Raw genomic sequence first — 13606 nt, 5'->3', positions numbered from 1 at the left:
CTATTTCTAGTCCTTTTATTCCCACAAGGTATAAACCGCTTACACTGCCTATTTAGGATGTTCTTAAACATTTCCCATTTATTATCTGTATTCTTATTTCTGAGGATATTGTCCCAGTCTACCAGATTAAGGGCATCTCTAAGCTGTTCAAACTTTGCCTTCCTAAAGTTCAATGTTTTTGTGACTCCCTGACAAGTCCCCCTAGTGAAAGACAGGTGAAACTGCACAATATTGTGGTCGCTATTTCCTAAATGCCCAACCACCTGCAGATTTGTTATTCTGTCAGGTCTATTAGATAGTATTAGGTCTAAAAGTGCTGCTCCTCTGGTTGGATTCTGCACCAATTGTGAAAGATAATTTTTCTTGGTTATTAGCAGAAACCTGTTGCCTTTATGGGTTTCACAGGTTTCTGTTTCCCAGTTAATATCCGGGTAGTTAAAGTCCCCCATAACCAGGACCTCATTATGGGTTGCAGCTTATCCCATTGCTTTTACAGACCCGCTAAACTACTGTCTGTGTAGGTGAGTTTCATATATACCCTTTCTCTCCCCATAACCCCCCCTTCTTTTCCCTCCCTTTCCCTTTCATTCCCCCCCCCCTTCTCTCCCCCCTCCACCCTCTGGTTTCTGTCTCTTTGTCTTCCCTGTTTCTTTTGTCCCTATACCCTTATTCAGTCTTCATCATACTATGTCCTTATCCTCTGGACATCACTGATATTAGGTGTATATCCACTAGGGATTTTAGTACCTTAGCTCTTTCCCCCTAGTATTTGTCCTTACATGATTTTCATCTTATATGCCTATCATAGCTTTACACTTTGCGCTTTCATTTAGCCCTCTATTCAGCCCTCCTCTTTATTTCATATTCATACAGGTAGTTTTTTGGCACACTTTAGCGCTCTGGGGCCACTACATAGCGCTCTTACAGCGCCAACGCTCTTCTCTTGGTTACCCTGACTACAGGATACACATAGGCTCCCACACCTGCGCAGTGCGATCCTGACAGACAGCGCCACGTCACTTCCGGTCCGGGACTTCCGGTCCGGGGCTTCCAGTTTCGGCGCTCATCGCCGCATATAACTCTGTGACATGGGGGCTGCAGGCACGCTGCTGACCATAGCAAGGCGCGGGAGCGCCGCTTACATCCACTACTCTGCAGGTAACGTGCGCCTTCACACTATTTAGGACATATTAGCGCCATGACCTACATTTACTTGTCCCCATACATATTGCTCTATTTGGGCTTTTTTTCCCTTCCCCCCATAGGCTACCACATATCTATTGGGCCATCACCCTCGAGGACTTACGATCAGTATCACAGCTATAGGTACCCCATTCTTTCTTATCTCTATATTGTAGTGAGTTAAGGTACCGTCACACTTTAGCGACGCTGCAGCGATACCGACAACGATCCGGATCGCTGCAGCGTCGCTGTTTGGTCGCTGGAGAGCTGTCACACAGACAGCTCTCCAGCGACCAACGATCCCGAGGTCCCCGGTAACCAGGGTAAACATCGGGTAACTAAGCGCAGGGCCGCGCTTAGTAACCCGATGTTTACCCTGGTTACCAGCGTAAAAAAACAAACAGTACATACTTACATTCAGCTGTCTGTCCCTTGCCGTCTGCTCCTGCACTGACTGCTGGCCGTAAAGTGAAAGCAGAGCACAGCCACAGCGGTGAGTCACCGCTGTGTGACTCACCGCTGTGCTGTGCTTTCACTTTCACTTTACGGCCAGCAGTCAGTGCAGGAGCAGACGGCAAGGGACAGACAGCTGAATGTAAGTATGTACTGTTTGTCTTTTTACGCTGGTAACCAGGGTAAACATTGGGTTACTAAGCGCGGCCCTGCGCTTAGTTACCCGATGTTTACCCTGGTTACCAGCGAAGACATCGCTGAATCGGCGTCACACACGCCGATTCAGCGATGTCAGCGGGACCTCAACGATCAAAAAATGGCCCAGGCCATTCCGACACGACCAGCGATCTCACAGCAGGGGCCTGATCGCTGGTACGTGTCACACATAGCGAGATCGCTACTGAGATCGCTGTTGCGTCACAAAACTTGTGACTCAGCAGCGATCTCGCTAGCGATCTCGCTATGTGAGACGGGGGCTTTAGACCTCTCTTCTAATCATGATGCCATTCTTTGCAGCCGTATCTTGGCACTGAGGAATCTCTACCCTTTCCGCTTCAAATCACTTCTTATTGTGGATAAGGTAATCATATGTTTCCTCTATGTATATTTACATTCGTTAGAACTAGACTACCTGTCAGCTTAATACTGTATATATTGTATATATTGTCCGTTCACGTTATGTTGTCTTTTACTTCCAGGATCACGGAACTTTTCCACAGTACACTACCATTATATTATTTTGTTTATTATTTATTAGTTTGTTATTTTGTCTCTTGGTGATACATGACTCTTTTGTTCTTTCAGCGATTCAATGAATAAGGCTCTGGTTGAGCCGAAACGTTTGCTTTATATATCGCTTCCAGCACTATATTTCTGTTTCGCTCCCTTATTTAAATTTATTTTGACTAATAAATATTCAAGTAAATTCACACGTTGTCATCAGAGTGTGCGGTTTAAACATATCTACTAGTACCCAGGATCATCTGATCCATTACACCAGCACCTCGCAATTTTGACTGAGTGCACGCCATCATTATATTTGTGACTCACCATTTTGGCGTTCTGCACCGGTCTTTCCGTTATTCCCCTAGTCTCCTCTACAGTATACATGTCTACTGACACGTTTGCCTACGATTTGGCAACCACCTCCAATATTTTATCCCAGGTGACTGGTTCTAATGAATTTTTGAGAACCCCCGCTCAGGAATTACGAACCAGGGATTATGAAAAAGAAAGACGCAAGCTGATCTCCTATGATCTGCATTGTACAACTCTGGCCGAATATCACAGGCAGAGTAAAATTCCCAGAGGGCTTAGGAGTAACCTTCGCCCCACCCTCTTCTCTGACAACCCTGATTATTGTGAGAAATACAAAAGAATACTGAATAAGTGCTCTCTAGACATAATATTACTCACCATAGAGTACCTACAAAAAACTATTGTGGAGACCAAACAGAGTATACAGGCTATCGAAGCACAACTCTTGACCGCTCTATCCTCTACGGAGTGGACCTCTCTTAAGAGCAAGACAGAGAAATCACTCACGGAACATCAGAAGTCCCTACAGGAACGCAAGAGCCAAAAATTTCAACGTGACACGGAGGACTATTCGTTGAATAAAGTCTACAAATGGAACGATACTTCCGCCAACACAGGACCATGGCGCCGACCCCGAAACCAACGGAGATATGGATCTTTCAGCTCAGGGAGCGATTCCTCCACGACTTCCGGCAGACAGCATTTTTTATCGAAGGGCCGCAAGGGAGGACAACCAACCACAGACCCACCAGGAGATCAAGGAGAAAGAATGGCCACCCGCTCACAGGTGAGACACCGGAGTTAGTTATCAACATCTCGGACTATCTCCTCTCCCCGGCTGAATTGACGGTCCTGCAGAAGGGCTTATCCTTCTGCCCCACCCCGTCTTGGGACTCCTTCCAACTGGAGAAAGACCTCGAACGTTTTTTTCGGACTGTAAGACTGAAAACACATTTTGGGTTATCCGATAATACTAGGGGGGAGGTGGCACATGGTCCTGTTAATACTGTGACTCCTAAACTTTCTATCACGTATCTTGGCCTCCATACTCCTAGTAAGTATAATCCTCCACGCATTTACCATGCAACAGAAACTTTCATTTCACTGGTGGACCGTGAGGTCAAACAATTCTCTCATCAACAACAACTAGGCTTCCATCCTGTTCACTCTAATCTTTCCTTGGTGGAGAAACAAGCTCTTTCATCTCTTCAAAACAATAAAAACATTACAATTAAGCCAGCAGATAAAGGGGGTGCTATAGTGGTGATGAATCACATGGACTACAACAAGGAAGTTATCAGACAGCTGTCCGACTTCAATACCTATGGTATTATCCAAAGGGACCCAGTTACCAACATCACCACTAAAATCAAGAGCCTCCTAAATGATTATCTTGATCGCCACACGATTGACCAGAAAACTGCTTCCTTTCTCATCAACCCCCACCCCATCACACCGGTTTTCTATATTTTACCCAAAATCCACAAGTCCCTCCAAAATCCACCAGGAAGACCGATAGTCGCCTCCACCGACTCAGTTTTATCTCCACTCTCGGTTTTCCTTGAAAAAATACTGACACCTCTTGTGAAAAAAACTAAATCCTACCTCCTAGATACAGGACACTTTTTAAGGATCATACAACATTTGGGTACAGTACCCACAGAGAGTATCTTAGTGACCCTAGACGTCAACAGTCTGTACACCTCGATTACACACGACAAAGGGATTGAAGCTACAAAATTTCTTCTAGAATCATCGGATATGTCCGTTGATTCTATACAATTCTGCCTAGACCTACTTGACATGGTATTACGGGAAAATTATTTTCTATTTGAGGACACATTCTATGTCCAGAGATGCGGCACTGCGATGGGCGCGAACGTAGCGCCAGCTTACGCTAATGCCTATATGAATTTCTTTGAAATTAACTATGTATTTTCCAATGATCTCTTCTCACAATTTGCCTTGGGATATCATCGGTATATCGATGATATTTTTTTCATTTGGACAGGTACATCTAATTCTATGCTTGAATTTTTTTCACAACTGAATTCTATCCATCCGGAGTTACAATTTACACTACACCATAGTACGGAATCAGTCCCATTCTTGGACACACTAGTTATGAAGGACATTGAAGGTAACCTCTCCACAGACCTTTACTGCAAGCCCACTGACAGCAACAGTCTTTTGCACTACTCAAGTTGCCACCCAAGGACCACGAAAAATAGCCTGCCACCCTCACAATTTGACAGAGTGTCACGTATCGTCTCCAATCCTGAAATTCGCAAAGAAAGACTGGACACCACGGCCCATAAATTTGAACTGAGACACTACCCACCCAAATTACTGGATTTTGAAAAGACCCGGGCTCTAACCCCGCCTTCCCCTCAACCTCCTATGTACCCAAGGGATCGTATTCCCTTTGTACATACATTTCATCCGACAATGCCCAGGGTATACTCTTTCATTAAGAAACACTGGCCATTACTATGTAAAGCATACCCGGAAATAGACTCATTCAAGGCACCTACCCTGATCTGTACCAAACGACCCTCCAATATCCGCGACAAGTTAGTTAGAGCTGATGTGGGGAGTTCCAGGCCTACCTCAATACAAAAGACTCTGGCAACCCGCCGACAGGGGACATTCCCCTGTCTCAATTGTGCAGCCTGCTCGAATGTCATCAAATCTGACAACATAACCCATCCTAGGACAGGCAAATCTTTCCCTATCAAAGGTTTCCATACGTGCAATTCTAATTTTGTAGTGTATCTGGTGAAATGTCCTTGTGGTCTCCTCTATGTGGGGGAGACCACCCAACATGTGAGGGATCGTATTGCGAGCCATAAATCGACTATCCGTTGCAATAAGAATTGGCTCCCCATACCAGAACATTTTTCTAAGTCCGGACACTCTGTGGCTCAACTCCGTTTTCAGGTTATAGAACACGTCCCCCGCCCCCGTAGGGGTGGCAATCATGTAAGACTACTCAAATTGAGAGAGACATATTGGATCCATAAATTAGATACTTTAGCCCCTAAAGGGCTCAATAGAGACATAGATTGGCTCTTATGAATAATCTTTATCCCATTGCTTTTACAGACCCGCTAAACTACTGTCTGTGTAGGTGAATTTCATATATACCCTTTCTCTCCCCATAACCCCCCCCCCCTTCTTTTCCCTCCCTTTCCCTTTCATTCCCCCCCCCCCCTTCTATCCCCCCTCCACCCTCTGGTTTCTGTCTCTTTGTCTTCCCTGTTTCTTTTGTCCCTATACCCTTATTCAGTCTTCATCATACTATGTCCTTATCCTCTGGACATCACTGATATTAGGTGTATATCCACTAGGGATTTTAGTACCTTAGCTCTTTCCCCCTAGTATTTGTCCTTACATGATTTTCATCTTATATGCCTATCATAGCTTTACACTTTGCGCTTTCATTTAGCCCTCTATTCAGCCCTCCTCTTTATTTCATATTCATACAGGTAGTTTTTTGGCACACTTTAGCGCTCTGGGGCCACTACATAGCGCTCTTACAGCGCCAACGCTCTTCTCTTGGTTACCCTGACTACAGGATACACATAGGCTCCCACACCTGCGCAGTGCGATCCTGACAGACAGCGCCACGTCACTTCCGGTCCGGGACTTCCGGTCCGGGGCTTCCGGTTTCGGCGCTCCTCGCCGCATATAACTCTGTGACATGGGGGCTGCAGGCACGCTGCTGACCATAGCAAGGCGCGGGAGCGCCGCTTACATCCACTACTCTGCAGGTAACGTGCGCCTTCACACTATTTAGGACATATTAGCGCCATGACCTACATTTACTTGTCCCCATACATATTGCTCTATTTGGGCTTTTTTCCCCTTCCCCCCATAGGCTACCACATATCTACTGGGCCATCACCCTCGAGGACTTACGATCAGTATCACAGCTATAGGTATCCCATTCATTCTTATCTCTATATTGTAGTGAGTTAGACCTCTCTTCTAATCATGATGCCATTCTTTGCAGCCGTATCTTGGCACTGAGGGATCTCTACCCTTTCCGCTTCAAATCACTTCTTATTGTGGATAAGGTAATCATATGTTTCCTCTATGTATATTTACATTCGTTAGAACTAGACTACCTGTCAGCTTAATACTGTATATATTGTATATATTGTCCGTTCACGTTATGTTGTCTTTTACTTCCAGGATCACGGAACTTTTCCACAGTACACTACCATTATATTATTTTGTTTATTATTTATTAGTTTGTTATTTTGTCTCTTGGTGATACATGACTCTTTTGTTCTTTCAGCGATTCAATGAATAAGGCTCTGGTTGAGCCGAAACGTTTGCTTTATATATCGCTTTCAGCACTATATTTCTGTTTCGCTCCCTTATTTAAATTTATTTTGACTAATAAATATTCAAGTAAATTCACACGTTGTCATCAGAGTGTGCGGTGTAAACATATCTACTAGCACACAGGGTTAATGGCAGCGGTAACGGCCCACGGTGCAACGCACTCCGTTACCGCTGCTATTAACCCTGTGTGTCCCCAACTATTTACTATTGATGCTGCCTATGCAGCATCAATAGAAAAATATGTCATGTTAAAAATAATTTAAAAAAAAAAAACCTGCTAAACTCACCATCCGCTGCCTTTCCCGCTCCTCGCGACGCTACCGGGACCGCTCCATTGCAAGCGACAGCTTCCGGTCCCGTCCCAGGGCTGGTGTGCGACAAGGACCTGCCGTGACGTCACGGTCATGTGACCGTGACGTCATCATAGGTCCTGCTCACACCAGCCCTGGGACCGGAAGCTGCCGCTTGCAATGGAGCGGTCCCGGGAGTGTGGCGAGGAGCGGGAAAGGCGGCGGATGGTGAGTATAGCACGACTTCAACGGGCCTTCGGAAGGTGAGTATATGTTTATTTATTTTTTTAAGTCTCTATACTACGTGGCTCTGTGCTGGGCAATATACTACGTGGCTGGACAATATACTCCATCGCTGGGCAATATACTACGTGGCTCGGCAATATACTACGTGGCTGGACAATATACTCCGTCGCTGGGCAATATACTACGTGGCTGGGCAATATACCGTACTACGTGGCTCTGCTATATACTATGTGGCTGGGCAATATACTACGTGACTGGGCACTATACTACGTGGCTGGGCAATATACTACGTGACTGGGCAACATACTACGTGACTGGGCAATATGCTACGTGGCTGGGCAATATACTACGTAGCTGGGCAGTATACTACGTGACTGGGCAATATTCTACGTCGCTGGGCAATAAACTACGTGGGTGGGCAATATACTACGTGGCTGGGCAATATACTACGTCACTGGGCAATATACTACGTGACCGGGCAATATACTATGTGGCTGGGCAATATACTACGTCACTGGGCAATATACTACGTGACTGGGCAATATACTACGTGGCTGGGCAATATACTACGTGGATATGCATATTCTAGAATGGGAGAAGTCAGCACATGGGGAAAGAGAGAGTGGATAAGTGGGTGAGCACATGGGGGGGGAGAAATTCTCAATGCTGCAAAGCCTGCCCCCATCGTGACATTACCGCCCTCCCGATGCGATAGCATCGGGCCTCCGTCTAGTATGTATCTATCTATATATATAATTGTCTAAGGGTTTTTCTGTCTGTCTGTCTGTCTGTCTTGGAAATCCCACGTCTCTCATTGGTCGAGGCCGCCAGGCCTCGACCAATCAGCGACGGGCACAGCATGGCGACGATGATGTCATAATGGAAATCCTGCGTCTCTGATTGGTCGAGGCCGCCAGGCACAGTATCGACGTAGATGTCATAATGGTTGCCATGGCAACGATGATGTCATAAAGGTTGCCTCGACCAATCAGCGACGGGCACAGTCTGCCGCGAATTCTGGAATCATCATTGTCCATATACTACGGGGACATGCATATTCTAGAATACCCGATGCGTTAGAATCGGGCCACAATCTAGTATATATATAATTGTCTAAGGGGTACTTCCGTCTGTCTATCTGCAACTACCGTAACGGAAATCCCACGTCGCTGATTGGTCTCGCCAGCTGCCTGTCATGGCTGCCGCAACCAATCAGTGATGGCCACAGTCCGATTAGTCCCTCCCTACTCCCCTGCAGTCACTGCCCGGCGCCCGCATACTCCCCTCCAGTCACCGCTAACACAGGGTTAATGCCAGCGGTAACGGACCGCGTTATGCCACGGGTAACGCACTCTGATAACGCTGTTGTTAACCCTGTGTGACCAACTTTTTACTACTATTGATGCTGAGTATGCAGCATCAATAGTAAAAAGATCTAATGTTACAAATAATAAAAAAAAAGGTTATTCTCAGCCTCCGACGTCGCGCCCTGTTCTTGGCAGTGCAAGCAGGTTCCGGTGCCAAGGATGCTATGCGAGAAGGACCTGCCATGATGTCACGGTCATGTGACCGCGACGTCATCACAGGTTCTGCGCTCATACCAACCCTGGGACCAGAAGCTGCCGCGTGCACCGCACATAGGCGCCAGGACTTCAAGAGGCCTTCGGAAGGTGAGTATATGTCTATTTTTTTTTTTAAGTCTTTTTTAACCACGCATATAGTGCCCACATTGCTATATACTACATGGGCTGTGTTACATACTGCGTGGGCTCTGTTATATACTACATCTCTGTGCTATATACTATGTACCTTGGCAATATACAACGTGACTTTGCCATACAGAAACTGGGTACAATAAGAGGCGAAGACCCCAGCAAGGTCAAAGTAACTCAGAGTTCCCATACAGACTCCGGTGACAGGACTGGTTGTAAATCCCTTTATGTTGAAGTAAATTGGTTAAATGTTTCAGTGCCTCAGTCTTTCATTTGGACAATAGCCATCTATCTAGGATCGGGATCATCACCGCTGGGAGAACCTGCTGCTGATCAAGTAAGTGTCTGTTCCCTTACGATACCCTTACACTGTGCATTGCCTGAGGCCACAGCACCGGGTCAAGCCACCCGTGACATACCCCTCAAGAGACAGACCCCATTGGTCCGGTGCTGGGTACCCCGGTCTCTTGGGCGTCACAATTGGCGTCACGAACAGGATCTAGCCAGCCCGTATACCGGGTATTGTGTGCCATGATTGGAGCCCAAAACTGTGAAAACTTGGATGAAAAATCTTGAAAATTGACTTTATTAAAGAAAAATCCATTCCCCATTGAAAACTATTGAAAGTGACTTTTCCCCATTGGTTATAATGGAGTAAAGATGGCTGCCATCCCCTGAGGTAATCACTTCATAACCGTTAGGCACGAGACTGTTAATTGAGCTACGCCATCACCTGAGCCCCAGTCTAACTGAAAAACTTCAGAATCCGCCATTACAGAGCGCGGTGGGTGGGAGCAGCAGGGGGCGTGTCATTGTGGACGGCACCAAGCTGAGCGCTCTGACATCAGAGCAAGGGGAAAATCGATCCTGCTGCACAGCGGAACGAATCTACACTATCCCGATGGAAGCGGAGGACCGGAAGGGTCCGGATTAACTAAGGGGGCACAGTATGTCGCAGCACGGAGACGCCGCAGCACCCGGCGACGCTAATGCAGCTGAAAGACAGAGTGTCGATAGAGAGTCCGGTAGCGCAGCGGTGCAAGGAGTGGCGCCCATCATGCCGGTGCTGATGCCATATACCCCGGGTGGCCCATGGCTTCCAATGTATGAAGGTGAGCCTAATACCCTTGACGATTTCAGAGAAAAGATGCTGGCCCATTTTGACATGTTCCCTGTGGGTGAAGTTCAGCGTGTTAGTCTCCTGATGATGCAGTTAAGTGGCCATGCTAAGCGAGAAGTCACAGCATGGGCAGCTGATCTAAAAGGCACTGTTGAACGCATATTTGCTGGATTAAAAGCTACATTTGAAACCACTGCCAGCAGCAAAGCTAAAGTACGATTCTTTAATTGCAAACAAAAAGTTAATGAGGGCGTGAGAGACTTTGCCTTAAACCTGCAGGAAGCCCTTAAATCACTTACACTGGCTGAACCCATTTTTAACACCGGAGCGGATAAACTGCTAAGAGATCAATTTATTGAGGGACTCTACACCCTTCTCACCGGGGGCATGTGAGCATGCTTGTTTTTAAGAACCCTGAATTGACATTTGCCCAATTAAAGGAGAGCGTTATACGTCTCCAGCTGGCAGAGGCACCTCGGGATCAGGAGCCTGCGCAACTCATGGCAGAGGCTCCTCAACAACATGGAGTACCAGTGACATCAGCTATGTCCGGGGCCATTGCTAAGCCCCTGGGGCCCAGTACTAATGAGGCTCTTCAACAAAAGCTTGACTCTTTAACTGATGTTGTTGCTTCAATGGCTAAAACCATGCAGGAGATGAGAGGACCCAAGATGGAGTTGTCAAACCGTAGAGAAGGTGTTCCATGGATGAGACCCCGGAGATACCCGACATGGAGAGGACGACCCCGCGACCGCTACCAACCGGATGGACAGCCCATTTGCCGCCGTTGCCAGCAGCCAGGCCACTTTGCACGAGATTGTGATTTAAATGGGAATCCCCTGGGAATGCGGGCCGCTTCGCAGGAATGAACTTTCAAGGCCCAACACCCTGGCACGACAGGTACATCGGAGGACGACCCATTATCCCTATCGTGCTGGACGGAATGCCCCTCAACGCTTTGCTGGACACAGGTTCCCAGATTTCATCTATACCGTATATCCTTTATAAGAGGTACTGGGCTGATGCAGATATTGATAAAGGGCCCTCTGATGTTGAACTAGATATATGGGCCAGTAATGGTAAGTTGGTACCGAAACTAGGATTCAGGGAGATGACCATTAAGATTGGTAAAGTAGAATTGAAGAAACAGGGTATAATTGTTGTTGATGTTGACCGGCGGAACTGTGAACCAACTGTATTGATAGGAATGAATGTGTTAGAGAACTGCTTTTCCGAAGTCATTTCTGTCTTACAGCAAATTGCTGAAACTGCCCAATCCTGCCAGCAGAGAGTTCTCCGGAGGGAAATAAAAGTATTGATGTTAAGGCAACAGGTAGAAGTTGCAGGTGGAGAAATCGGCAGTGTGAGGGTAAGTGATTCAACGTCTATTGTAATCCCACCAAAAACAGAAATGCTGGTATGGTGTAGAGCAGCCATTGGTACTAAGGGACGAGATTATCAAGCCTTAATAGAACCAGTGTACACCGACAGCAGGCCCACTATACTCACAGCACGAGGGATAGTCGAGGTACACCGGGGACGAGTGCCGGTACGACTTTTGAACTGTGGAGAGGAAAAGGTCACTTTGCCAAGGTATGCTACAATGGCAAAGCTATATACTGTTGACAACAATGCCATCACAGCCATTGAGCCCTTAGAACCAACCTGTCAGGTGGAAGGCAATGGCTCAGATGGAGAAATGGAGGATTGGTGCCAACAGCTACACGTGGGCATAAATTCAACACCTACCCATCAAAAACAAGGGGTGTATAGGCTAGTGACGGAATATGAACAAGTCTTCAGTAAACACCCATTGGACTTCGGACGGATAGAAGGGGTAGAACACACAATCCCCACAGGTGACCATCCCCCAATAAAAGAAAGATATAGACCCATACCGCCCGCTCACTATCAATGTGCAAAAGATATGCTGAGGGAAATGAAACAGGCCGGGGTAATAAGAGACAGCTGTAGCCCCTGGGCGGCCCCTCTAGTGATTGTCAAAAAAAAAGATGGAACTATGAGAATGTGCGTAGACTACCGGCAGATTAATAACATCACCCATAAAGATGCCTACCCTTTGCCTAGGATAGAAGAGTCCTTGACTGCTTTGAAATCTGCTAATTATTTTTCCACCTTAGACTTAACAAGCGGGTATTGGCAAGTCCCTGTGGCTGAGAGAGATAAGGAAAAGACGGCATTCACCACACCAATGGGTCTAAGTGAATTTAATCGCATGCCGTTCGGACTCTGCAATGCATCCGGTACCTTCCAGCGGCTGATGGAATGCTGCCTCGGACACAAGAACTTCGAGACCGTCCTCCTGTACCTAGATGATGTGATCGTCTACTCAAAGACTTACGAACAACACTTAAAAGACTTGGCAGAAGTGTTCGAAGCCTTATCCAGGTATGGCATGAAAATCAAGCCATCCAAATGTCACCTTCTCAAGCCAAAGGTACAGTACCTGGGACACATCGTGAGTTCGGAGGGAGTAGCACCGGATCCTGAGAAAATAACCGCCATAAGGGATTGGCCGAGACCTACCAGCGCAAAAGAAGTGAGGCAATTCCTGGGATTGGTGGGTTACTATCGCAGATTTATAAAACAATTTACCAAGTTGGCAGCACCCTTGCAAGACGCCTTGGTAGGGCAGACGAAGAAACCTTCAAACCGAAACCCTCCTTTCCAGTGGAACGACGAAAGGGAAGACTCCTTTGAACAACTAAAGAAGGCACTAACCGGAGAAGAGGTTCTGGCATACCCAGATTACCATCAACCTTTCATCCTCTACACCGATGCCAGTAATGTGGGACTAGGAGCGGTGCTGTCACAAAAGCAAGAAGGTCGGGAGAAAGTCATCGCCTTTGCAAGTAGAAAGCTCCGGCCTACTGAAAGAAATCCAGAAAATTATAGCTCCTTCAAATTGGAACTACTGGCAGTAGTTTGGGCTGTGACGGAACGTTTCAAACACTATCTGGCCGCTGCAGAATTTATTGTCTATACTGACAACAATCCGTTGACCCACCTGGACACAGCCAAATTAGGTGCGTTAGAACAGCGATGGATAGCCCGGTTATCTAATTACAACTTCAAGATCAAGTATCGAGCAGGTCGCAAGAATGGAAATGCCGATGCCTTATCCCGGATGCCACACTTGAGAGATGTAGAAGAAGAAACGGGGGAGCTTGAAGAAATTGAACTACCAGCCT

This window comes from Ranitomeya imitator, chromosome 5 (genome assembly GCF_032444005.1).
Source record: "Ranitomeya imitator isolate aRanImi1 chromosome 5, aRanImi1.pri, whole genome shotgun sequence".
NCBI lineage: Eukaryota > Metazoa > Chordata > Amphibia > Anura > Dendrobatidae > Ranitomeya > Ranitomeya imitator.
The sequence above is the reverse complement of the archived record's forward strand: the minus strand, read 5'-3'. Positions refer to the sequence as shown.